This window comes from Acanthopagrus latus, chromosome 8, assembly GCF_904848185.1.
Source record: "Acanthopagrus latus isolate v.2019 chromosome 8, fAcaLat1.1, whole genome shotgun sequence".
Classification (NCBI taxonomy): domain Eukaryota; kingdom Metazoa; phylum Chordata; class Actinopteri; order Spariformes; family Sparidae; genus Acanthopagrus; species Acanthopagrus latus.
This window is the reverse complement of record NC_051046.1, coordinates 28,584,576-28,597,575: the sequence shown is the minus strand read 5'-3', so window position 1 is coordinate 28,597,575 and position 13,000 is coordinate 28,584,576. Positions and strand designations below refer to the sequence as shown.

General features: G+C 42.8%; 1 protein-coding gene across 1 annotated transcript in view; it reads left to right on the top strand.

The window, feature by feature from the left end:
* Positions 1 to 550: 550 nt before the first annotated feature.
* Positions 551 to 13,000, top strand: part of LOC119024792 (synaptic vesicle glycoprotein 2B-like) — a 58,969-nt gene continuing 46,519 nt past the window's right edge. The window contains exon 1 of the mRNA XM_037107908.1: positions 551 to 675. The gene's annotated coding sequence lies outside the window, so the exon portion shown is untranslated. The remainder of the gene's footprint in view (positions 676 to 13,000) is intronic.

Sequence of the window (13,000 nt, the reverse complement as noted above, 5' to 3'; positions counted from 1 at the left end):
CTGTCTTTCCTCTGTTCTGTTTTTCTCCTCCAGCAGTTCATGATGATGCTAAAATGAATAAAGATAGCACTGCTGAGGTAGTTAGAAAGAAAGAAAGAAAGAAAGAAAGAAAGAAAGAAAGAAAGAAAGAAAGAAAGAAAGAAAGAAAGAAATGTGGAGAAAGTTGTACAGTGCCTTGGTTATTTTACAATATCTGAGTAACGCTGCAGGAGTTTTCCAGAAAAGAGAAAGCATTTCATCTGGCATCTCTGCTCTCTAAGTCAACACATCTGTCACTCCCCTACTCCACCTCCTCATCTATCCATCCCTCTCTCCCCACCTCCTTCCATCCATCTATCCCCCTCCCGCCTGCCACCCATATGTCTCTTCCAATCCTCCTCCACCCCCACCCCCAACATGACCCTATCACTTCCCACCAGTCAGCCAAATGGCATGCTCTTGCATGTACTGCGGAATAGAGATGGACTGTACCATTGTGCGCATGATGGGTGGGTAGAATTAGGGAGGAGTGCTGCAGAGAGGGAGGGATGAAGAGGGAGAGGGAGTGAGAGGCTGGCACTATCCTTTCCTGTTCTAATCCCTCAGTCCTGTTTCTTTGTGCTGATGCTCTTTATGTACGGTACAAAAAAACTTCAGAATGCGATTGACTTCAAACTTCAGCTTGACCCTGCTTTGGTAAGGATTTTGGATTTTCATCTGCTTTTTGAGTTGCTTGTGTTATCCTTAATTTGGTTCAGATCGCAAAAGCTGTGATGTGCTCTGAATGCAATGGACACATCTTTACTAATTCAGTAAAAGTGTACTTTGGGATTCTATTTATCATTAGATTGTGAAGCACAATCAGTTACTCACAATTATTATGGAGCTTTTCTTTTGTTCTATGGCTTAAATAAGTTAACATATCACATACTGTTATACTATGTGTAATGTATATATTAGTCTTGTTTTATAGTTCCTGACTGAGTTGAGCAAATAATCTGTTGTTTGGAGAGCAAGCATCTCAGAACATTTGCTCCAATTGTAGATCACCTCTGTATCTACACAGATTGTACAGGGAAAATCACTTGAGTTGTTAAAGATTGTGATAACAGGGTGTTTACAGTCCCTTACAAGGTACAAGATAAATGATCCCATGAACCTATTTCTAACAAGGAGGAAGCATGAAAGCTCCTATATAGCAGGGGCTGCTTTCCAAGCAAACATACACAGACTTCACGTTGGCTTTTTCTTGCGATACTTCCACTCCATTTAATACTCATGAGAATTTGTACAATGAGTTAAGGATTATTGTTTGTTGCTGTTGACTCCTCTGCTGCATAACATGGAGTTTAGCCTATGTCAAAAGATGAAGAGTTGGCAGTAGCCAGATTAAATGTTTGCAATGTATGTTTTTGCAAAAACATAGTTTAGTTTAAAATCACAATGTTATTTCTGTAACTTATCTAATAAACATAACTTATACTATGTAATATCTTGTCTTTGTAGAAATGTCAACATAGTACGTAACCTATGACAGGTACAGATGTGATCATATCAGTGGTTTACAGACACATTAGCTAAAGAGCTTTACTTTTGTCTTTGGGTCTTTACTGTTGTCCCTTCTAAAGGCCCCAACACACCGCCCAGACGTCCAACTGCCTTATCCGACCACTCCGTTGACTCTTGTCTGACATGTTCAGCAGAAAAGTTGCATTGAAACACACCGCTTCGACATACCGCCTACTCCACAGTAGCATGTATGTTCTGCGCTTGCGCGAGATGCAGTAAGCAGGTGGCTCTAGTGTTAAAGATGCTGGACGAGAGGTTTATGCACGCAACTCTCTTTACTTTCGATCAAAACGAAACTTAAGTATTTCAGATAAAAACAGCTGCATACTAAACATGCAGCGAGGCATTACCAAAGACAGATTCATTCGTCCTGAACGGACATAACAACTAGTCTTGTGCCAGTACTGCTAAGCCTGAAAACAGGGAATGTAGAAAAACAAAGCGCACACGGTATTCCACCCTCCCACACATTGCGCTGATTCGCAAGCACACCGCCAATCAGAACGGCCATTCAGCTGGCACACAACCAATCAGAGAATCCCATGGCTCAGATGTCCGACAGCCCTCCTCCTCAGACTTTGCCTGCTTAATCGGAGCCGACAACGTCCGAGCGGCTCCAAAAGCTTCCGATGCAGCTGAACACACCAAACATATTTGTTCCCGACCTCATCCGAGTCTCCCCAAATGCTTCAGATGTCCAAAATCAACCCAAGAACCCTCGGAGAAAGTGCTGATTATTTTAAATGTAAAACGGAAAGATTCAAAATGTTGCAGAGAGTTCGTCACCTTCCAAAACAACCCCATATTAGTCTTTAGGGTTTGCAATGTTGGTCGGTAATTGGTTCACCATTTTGGTCAAGAATGGACTATTTTAACATCCTCTAGATGAATTGGCACAAATTCTGCCACAGTCATGATCCCCGGATGATGTGTATCCCAGTAGCTTTGGCAATCCCCTGACTTCTCCTTTTGTGCCACCAGTGGGTTGATATTGCTGGTTGAGGTTGAAATGTGTTGACATCTGTTAAATGGATAAAGTTTAATTTCATGTTCCCCTCAGGGAAGTTGTCATAGCATTAATCAGTTTAAAAAACAGCCTGTTAATATTGTTAGCTGCTAGCAGTGCTGCAGACTATTAGTCCTGTTTGATCTGGTGCTAGTATTAGAGCAATGTCAGTACTCCCCAAAACCAAATTACTGTCTGCAACCACTTCAGTAAAAGTTTTGTTAAGGTCAAACAGTTAAGGTTAAGGTTTAGAAAAGATTGTAGATAGGTATGAAAAAACTGTTGACTCATCTATTGACAGACTCGTATCCACCCCCGCTCCTACCTACCTGGCTAGATAGCCACCGATACATCAGAAAACTAATCATGATTGTTTTCAGCTTGTTATGAAGAAAATGACCATAATACATCAAAATCACAGAGCGTTCTCTTGACACTCAGTTTGAAATGTGCCTCACCTGTTTGGACGGCCATGTATCCCAAACATTTCACTATACCACTGTATCCCCACAAAAATCGGGACACCTTGAACATGTATTTCTGCAATTTCTTTGGTCAACATTACAATATTGTACTATGTAAAATAAAGGATTGTGGTAAAAATAGAAAGAACACTGGCATGGTCTAAAATCAGCTGATAGCTCAGATTTGATGATGCTGCTGTACCAGAGCGCCGCTTGCTTCTGCTCCAATTTGATACAGCAGACTGCACTGTACCTAAGGTGTGTGTGCGTGTGTGTGTGTAAGGTCTCTTCCTGTGCTAGATAGGAACGTGATGAATTATTAATCTTTTCTAAATGACTGGGCTGTAGCGTTCTCTCCAGTTTCCTCTCCCCACATCTAGCAGGGCTGTTTTCATCTTTCTCCTTACACAGTTTATCATATGGGTTTCATACCAAAATCAGTAGTGTCAAAAGATGAAAATAGACAGCCTGCCAAAGGTGTAGCTTTTCTGTTAAAATGCAATGAGCTTTTCCACTCCGTTTAGGAGAGGAGCATCTCTGCTATCTGTCAGTTCACAAGCAGTATCTTAATGACTTTGCATGTATGATGCAATTTTGTTTCATCCTCCCCACAGCTCAACCAGGCTTGAGTCTTGTGCTGGGCAGATATTTTGGACTTGCTCAGATTATCTTTTTGTCATAGATAGTTTTCTTTGATTTTTGTGTACCAATTTTTAATGTATCAAGTGTGAGTATACTTTCTAGTTAATGCTGATGACGTGAAGTGAAACAAGATCTTGAGCCGGGTGTTTATTTTTAAAATTGACAGGATGCTCTTTGCCATTCATGTGGCTGACCTTCTGCTTTGCTCAAGCAAGCTCCCAGGAAGTGGGTCTGGGGTGAAGCCAATTTTCATAGTGGTCGAACTGTGTAACTACAGAGTCAAGTGATGTGGCCCGAAAATACTTTTTCCCATGAGCTAACATTGTGAAAGAAGTGGCTGTAAAACCTTTTTTTTAAGCATCACAACCCCTGCGAAATGACTTGTTTCACTGTCATAATTTGAGTCATTTGGTCCAGTAACATTTGGAAAGTCTAGAAGAGCTGCATGATTAAATTATTTATCCATGTTCAAGTTAGCTGGGCACTTAACAGGAAGTTAGCAGCTCAGTGGGCAGAAGTCTTTGGTGTGCACCCTCTATGGGCCACACAATCTGCAAGAGTTGCAGCATTGTATCAGGTATCCTTCATAAAAAGCAGCTATGATGCTCAGATGAGGGCTTGAAAATTGTTTCTATTTTTTCTTTTTTTTATTCTATCGATGGTGATATGTTGTGGTTTCTTTCTTGTGACAAATGTACTCACTGTCAGTCACTTTGGACAAAAACCTCTGCTAAATGCCCTAAATGTAACTTAAATGTAAATTTAAGTTAACAGCTAACTTTTTGGATTGCAATAAAAGAAAAGAATGTAGTGCTAGTCTTAACCTTAGTGTTCGCTGACCTTGTCTGCCATTTTTAAACTCTTTTACAAAGGGCTAATCTTTTTAAAACAACTGAAACAAAATTCTGCCAATCTTTACAACCTTAGGTGTATAAAATGGCCTTCAGCATGATTGCCTGTCTACAAATAACATACTATAATTGTCAAATAAAAGCATCATCGTAAGTGTATTGTAGGTTTAAATACTAAATGCCTTTCAAGAAGGCAAATGAAGAGTCTCCAGAAACACAAGGCTGTACTTGAGAAAGTGGATCAGAGATGTTGTTAAGGGGCAAGATGCTTGGAAGAAATATTGTGTGCGTGTTTGTGTTTGTGCGTGTGTGTGTGTGTGTGTGTGTGTCACAGATCACTTCTTAAATAATATATAACCACTCTGAACCTCAGCAGCAGAAGTATAAGCAGGACTCTTCAACACAGCTCCTATGATAGAATTCATCTATGGAGGCTTAGGACTGATGTGCTCCAGGGCTGCATTGTATTGCCTCTAGCTGTTGCCTCCGACAGCGAGAGAGGCACAGTAGCTGCATGATACATGAAAATGTACCAAGCAAAGACATTCTTGAGTTAAAGATGTTGCATTATTTTGTTATAAAGCAATGGTGTCTCCTGACTTGATATAGCCATCCGTTCCAAAAACAGTATCTTGGTCATTTTAGGAAACAAGCAGGAAATACCATCTACTTGTACATTAGCTGAAGTTCTGGAAACCCCAGTGACTACTGTAAACAGGGCAGTTTGAGTCCAGGGAAGACTAGAGGACAACCAGGAAAGACTGGATGGCAGCAGGGAAAGACCGCACCGGGAGTGGGCGGCTAGTTACCCAACCAACTAGTCTCTCACAAGACACCCCTCATAACTATGGAAAACACGAGGAAAAAACAACCCGCAGGTCCTCTGAGAGGCTGGAAATAGATGGGCCCAACAGGACAGACTACATGGCAACGATGATGGCAACGGAAACAGATAACGAGAACACCGGATGGGAAAAGGTGACCACATACAGGGGACTGCGAATCCACCAGGGGAAGGAAAAGTGCAGTCAGAGAGGACAACAGCGACCTCCGCCAACAACTCCGCAAGAACTGGAGAAAGTCAAGCAAGTCGTGAAGAAGGCAAGGTCCTCATCAGCACCAGGCCCCAACGGAGTCCTGTACAAGCTCTATAAGAACTTGCCCAAGGTACTAGAGCTGCTATGGTACCTAATGAGAACTGCCTGGAAAAAGCAGATCATTCCATCGGAGTGGCAAAGGGCTGTAGCGGTCTTCATCCCGAGGGAAGCAAACTCCAAAGACATCGGTCAATTCAGAAACATCGCCCTGCTGAATGTAGAAGGGAAAATCTTCTTTGCAGTGCTGGCCAGAAGGATGACCACCTACCTGCTAGAGAATGGCTACATTGACACCAGCTGCCAGAAAGCAGGAGTCCCAGGTTTCCCAGGGTGTGTAGAGCAGTCTGCGATGATCTGGGACCAGATCCAGAGGGTGGGAGAAGACCGATCATCAAGAACCTGGTAGTGCTCTACTACAGCGATCTGCAGATGTGCTTGCCCCCCAGGGCTTCACCACCGGGTGGCAGCATCTAGAAGTGGGAATCGCAATGGGGTGTGCCATTTCTTCAATCCTGTTCATTGCAGCCTTTGAGATAATCCTCATTGGAACAAAGCAATTCATTGGAGGAATCAAACTACCATCTGGCGAGAGGTTACCCCCACTGAGGAGCTATATGGACGATGTCACCAGCCTCCTTCAGACAGCAGCATGTACATCCAGACTGCTGAAAAGGATGGACCAGTTGATGTCATGGGCCAGAATGAAGATCAAGCCCTCCAAATCCCGTAGCCTGTCACTCAGAAGGGGAGTCAGAAATGACAAAGCCATCTTTGTTGTCAGGGGGAGAGAAAATCCCCTCCTGTCTGAGCAACCAATAAAAAGCCTGAGGAGGCAGTACACCGCAGAGCTGTCTGACAAACAAATGGGGAGGACCGTAATGAAACAGCTAATGGACGGGCTGGCAAAGATCAACCAGAGCCAACTCCCTGGGAAGTACAAGGTCTGGTGATACCAGCTTGCACTCTACAGGAGAGTGATGTGGCCCCTGAAAATGAGTGAGATCCCCTCATCCACCATGTCTAAGATGGATGGAAAAGCCAACTCATTCATCAGAAAGTGGCTGGGTCTGCCACGGTTCTGAAACGGGTCTCTTCGGGAAGAATGCACTACAGCTTCCACTGCATCTGAAAATGCAGTGCAGAATAATCTTTCACTACAGTGAGCATGAGTTCACCAAACTCCACTGAGTTATCATTCCTAGTGGCAACAGATTTTTCTGCCTTTCTTGGTGAGGACATAAGTGTCCTCACCAAGCTAGTCAACCCATCGGGCTTGGCTATGGACCTATCCCTACCTAACTAAACTATCCCTTGCACGTAAAAAGAACAAATGAAATGGGGTCACTTTCAATATGTACAATATGTACAAATGCGTAGAGTAGTCGGCCAATTCAGAAAACTACAACTTCAGTTGGATCATCATGATCAGTAGAATAAACACATAAACAGCAATTATCCTTCAAACTCATCTTCATCAAAAAGGTTGCCATATGAATCATCATCTGTCAAATCAGATGTAACATTTTCTTGTGCTGCATTCTCATAGTCCCCTCAGTGATCATCGGTGGTGGGGACTCTTTCATACAGCATGGTTGATTTGGTCACAGCTGTGTCAATGAGTCTCTGTAACAGTCCTCTCAAACAGGGGATACAACAACATCCACAAGTAATTAGAATGGCAATCATTACAGCTACAGATAACATCATAGCTTTTATAGAACCTGCCCATTTTCCGAAAATGTTCTGGAGCCATCCTGTCAGAGGATCATTGAAACCCGAATTTTCAGCTAACTCTGCAGATAGGGAGGATAATCCATCCAATGCCTTAGTGATGCTACCATAAGGCGCTGTCTTATTAGGAATAAATGTACAACACATATCTCCAAACATTCTACATACTCCTCCTTTTTCAACCAACAGCATGTCTAACAACATTCTATTCTGCCATGTTATTAAACTAATCTTATCTAACTGTTGATATATGCCTCCAATTGCTTCCTTAGTGAAATTAAGAAATCTCTGTTGATTATCATACATACATTATCACACATACATTATGTATTATCACTTTCTCTAATATTGTTGTGTCATGTGGTAAAATGTGTTTCTGTATTAGTAACTGTACCATGGCTCAAGTTCCCTTCCAGTCAGTTGGTAATTTTGCTCTGAGTGTCTTACCTTCGCAGAACCACCATACATCAGCTCTGTCCATGGTTTGATCATTCATTATTACATCACTGATGGTTTTGCAGGTTGTCAACATCCCTACTGACACGGTACCTTTACTTCTTGTCAAGCAGGTATATTTTCCAGTGTATGGGGTGAACCAAGGTGGTTTAATCTGCGGTGACACTGGTGGGAACAAAAGTTTCAATGTGGTGCAGTTTGTTACACTATCTGATTTGTATAAATCTAGCATGCACCAAAACCCTTTTGGATCATTATCAGGATTAAGGCACTGTGTCTAACCACGGCCTGGCTGCTGTGCAGGCTAGACAATAAGAATGTTGTCCTGAGCAAGGGAAAATCTGACATGCGTCAATCTGAGCAATGCATTTTATCCCTTCAGTACATTGTATTATCACTGCACCTTTCCAAGTGTCCCATCTGGATTGTGTTCCTATAGCTCTTTCCCTTATTTTATCATGTACCTGACCTTGTCACTAAATAAGGAAGAGATAAGGAATGCAATTGTGGTCACACATAAAACACTTATCAGATATTGCTTTAATTCCGGCATGGTGAATGTTAGTCTACCTTGAGCATTGTGCTTGGAGCATATTAGTCATGAGGCACAAATTTTTTTTTAGTAGTTTTGAAATCCATATGTAGTAATTTTGTTCTCTATTGTGGATATTCTGATTCCCCATTGAAATCAAGTCTTTATCTGTAGTGTGTGCAGCACACTTACATCTTTCAACTTTTCTCGGCAGTTGAACTGCATCCAGTAGCTGCAAAATTAGACCCTTATGTGTAATAGGTTTTCCTGTGGACGTTACCTATTTTTCCACTGTTGTGCAAACACATGAAGAATGCATACTGGCTATCTGTGTACATAGTGATATCTTTATTTGTCCCTAATTTGCATGCCTCTATAAGTGCAACAAGTTCAGCTGCCTATGCAGAGAAATGTGATGGTAAGGAGCTTGACTTTAAAACCTTGTTAGATGTTGTTACACCATATCCACTGACATTTGTTCCATCTGAAATTTTTACATGAGCCATCTACAAACATCACAATATCAGCAGTATTAAGTGGTACATCGGTGAGATCTGGTATTGGTAGTACTCTATCACTAGCTTTTTCTACATAATCATGTGCTATTCCATCTGTTTCGTTTAGCAGCAGGGTTGATGGGTTTAATGTGGTGCATCTCTCTATAGTGAGATGTGGCTGCGACAGTAAAATAGTCATGCAACTAAGATGTCGTGCTGGTGACATAAAAGCTATCATGTTCTGCATTAGAAGAACTGAGACTGCATGTGACACCATAAGTGTCAATGGGTGAAATAACACTATAGAAGCAGAACTCTGCACACTGAGTGCAGCTGCCTGTACTGCCTGCAAACAAGGCGGCATGGCTTTTGTGATATTATCAAGTTTAGATGAATACTATGCAATAGGTCTCTGTTTTCTACAAAATGGTTGTGTCAGCACGCTAGTCATAAAACCATCCATCCATCCATCCATCCATTTTCTTCTGCTTATCTGGGGCTGGGTCACGGGGGCAGCTGCCTGAGCAGGGACACCCAGACTTCCCTCACCCCAGACACTTCCCCTAGCTCCTCCGGGAGGATCCCAAGGCATTCCCAGGCCAGCCAAATGACATAGTCACTCCAGTGTGTCCTGGGTCTTCCCCCCAGTGGGGCATGAAAGGAATACCTCCCGAGGAAGGCATCCAGGGGGCATCCGATATAGATGCCCGAGCCACCTCATCTGGCTCCTCTCGATGTGGAGGAGCAGCGGCTCTACTCCGAGCTCCTCCCAGGTGACAGAGCTCCTCATCCTATCTCTAACGGAGCGCCCCGCCACCCTGTGGAGGAAACTCATTTCGGCTGCTTGTATCCGGGATCTTATTCTTTCAGTCATGACCCCAAGTTTATGACCATAGGTGAGGGTAGGAACGTAGATTGACCGGTAAATTGAGAGCTTCACCTTTCGGCTCAGCTCTCTCTTCACCACGACAGACCAATACAACGACCATATTACTGCAGCCGCTGCTCCAATCCGCCTGTCAATCTCACTCTCCATCCTTCCCTCACTTGTGAACAAGACCCCATGATACTTGAACTCCTCCACTTGAGGCAAGAATTCTCCCCCAACCTGGAGGGAGCAAGCCACCTATTTCTGGTCGAGAACCATGGCCTCAGATTTGGAGGTGCTGATTCTCATCCCAGCTGCTTCGCACTCAGCTGCAAACCACCCCAGAACATGCTGGAGGTCCTGGAGCCAACAAGACAACATTGTCGGCAAAAAGCAGAGATGAGATCCAGTGGCTCCTGAACCAGACCCCCTCTGGCCCCTGACTGCGCCTAGAAATTCTGTCCATAAAAATAATGAATGGAACCGGTGACAAAGGGCAGCCCTGCCAGAGTCCCATGCACTGGGAACAGGTCTGACTTACTGCCGGCAATGCGAACCAGACTCCTGCTCCCATCGTACAGGGACCGTACAGCCCTTAGCAGAGGGCCTCCGACCCCGTACTCCCGGAGCCCCTCCCACAGAATGCCCCGAGGGACATGGTTGAATGCCTTCTTCAAGTCCACAAAACACATGTGGACTGGTTGGGCAAACTCCCATGAACCCTCGAGCACCCTGCGGCGGGTATAGAGCTGGTCCATTGTTCCACGGCCTGGATGAAAACCGCATTGTTCCTCCTGAAACTGAGGTTCAACTATCGGCCGAATTAACCTCTCCAGTACCCTGGAGTAGACTTTCCCAGGGAGGCTGAGGAGTGAGATCCCCCGATAGTTGGAACACACCCTCCGGCCCCCCTTTTTAAATAGAGGGACCACCACCCCGGTCTGCCAATCCAGAGGCACTGTCCCTGGATACGTGAGCATTGAAGTCCCCCAGTAGAACAACGGAGTCCCTGGTTGGAGCACTCTCCAGTACCCCTCCCAGGGACTCCAAGAAGGCCGGGTACTCTACACTGCTGTTCGACCTGTAAGCCCCTTCTGAACTCTCCTGCGGGTGGTGAACCTACTGGAGGGCGGGCCCATGTTGCTCTTTCAGGCTGAGCCCGGCTGGGTCTCGCGGGCTAAGACCCGGCCACCAGGTGCTTGCCTGCGAGCCCCAACCCCAGGCCTGGCTCCAGGGTGGGGACCCGGGTAGCGCCATTCCGGCTACGTGAATGTCCTTGTTTTTCTACTCGTCATCGGGGGCACTCGAAACCCATTTGGGCAATACTGAAGAGTTCACTTGAACTTGTTTGAGTCTAACAAAGGCATCATTAGCTCTATGTTATTTTATCTTGAGCTGCCATAGGTTGGTCATATATAGCATTCTGGAGTGCCTGTGCTATTTCAGCATAATTAGCATTCCATTGCCTGCAAAAATTAGTCATGCCTAAGAAATCGTTTGTCTTTTGGTTTTAGGTTCTGTTGTTTTTAAAATAGCTATTTTCCTTTTCTCATCTAGATGTTTTGCTGACTGTGAAATATCAAAAACAAAATATTTTACAACTGGTTTCCATAATTGTAGTTTATTTTTACTGGCCATATGTCCTTGTTCAGCTATCTTCAGAATCTTAATAGTGCTAGAGTGTCAGTTTTGCAGTCTTTTTCAGTTTTAGATGCTATTAAAATGTCATCCACATACAATAGCATCTGGATTTTACATGTAGGGTCAAATTTTGCTAATTTTGAGGATATGGCCATAGAAAAGATGGTTGGACTTTCATAGTAACCTTGAGGTATTCTTGTGTATGTATATTTTTTACCTTCAAACTGGAATGCAAACCAGAATTGTGAATTTCTATGTACTGGAACTGAGAAGAATGTGTTTGCCAGATCTGTTACTGAAAAGTACTTTATCTTTAGGTCAAGATCATTCAATAAGGTATATGGATCAGTAATTAACACAGGTCGAATGAGTGGCTCAGTGACTATGTGTCTTGTTGCAGACCTCACATTTATGCTTTTACTCTGTTGGAGTGGCAGTCTACTACCGCCTTCTGTATTGCATAGAAAACAAGTTTTATGATTATTAACCAACAGGGTGGCAATCAGCTTTTGATTCATACTCAGTGTTTTCTAGCAAACATACTTCTTCTTCCTCCTCATCTTCTGTGTCTTGATGCGTGTGTGCTTGTGTGTCTGTGCATGACCTTATTTCTTGGCTAGTAATGTCGGTGAATCATCAACTCATCTGGGTCTCCCTCCTCCTCCTCCACTTCCCCGCCAGCCTCCTTGACCTCTGCCCTTTGGAGCTCTATATTCTTGAGCCTTATCTACAAAGTTGCCACAACTGTAGCAGCTCTCATCTCCTCCAAATCTCCATCCTCCAAATACACATCAGTAAATGTATAATAGCATAATTTTCATCATCATCATCCATGACAAATACTTCACTTGCCTTTTTTGTTCCAACTTTCTTGGCTTTCTTTTCTCTCAGTACATTCAGTACAGGATAAAATGTATTAACTCTTGAATCTTTTTCCTTTTCCTTCCTGTCTTTTCCTTCCTTCAACCTCTTTTTTTCAATAATAATAATAATTATTATAATTATAATTATAATTATTATAATTATTTATAAATTATATAAAAATGCTGCTTGCATTGACTGCAATTATTCACATGAGAGCAGAATTCAAAATGTTCTCAAAAATTCATTTTTTTAGGTAAAATTCTGATATTTGTCAGACATCATTTACCATGACTCTAAAAAACATTCAATTTTTTCATGAACATTGAAGATTTATTTATCAATTTGCAGGTATATGTTTACAGCAGTGTTCACAGTCAAACATTTTCATGCACTGTTGGCAAAAATTGTGGGAGGAAATAGGTTTAAATAGGTTATAAGTTTTACAGTTTAGTGTTTTGCTTCATAAGAGAAAATCTGATGCTGATGTCTGATGAAAATGCCACTTTTACATTGACTCCAGTTGTTTCCATGAGAGCAGAATTCAAAATATTCTCAAAAATTCAGTTTTTGAGATAAAATTCTGATATTAGCCAAACTTCATCAACCATGACCCCAAAATATTCTCATTGCAGAAAATTGGAGAAAATTTTGACATGTCCTTGGAATTGAGTAAATCTGGCATGGGGCTGGACATTTCTGTAAAGTTTGGTGAGTTTTCGCTTCCTCAGAAGAAAGAAAAAGAAAGAAAGAAAGAATTCCTAGGAATACAATAGTGTCCTTGCAGCTTAGCTGCCCGGACCCTA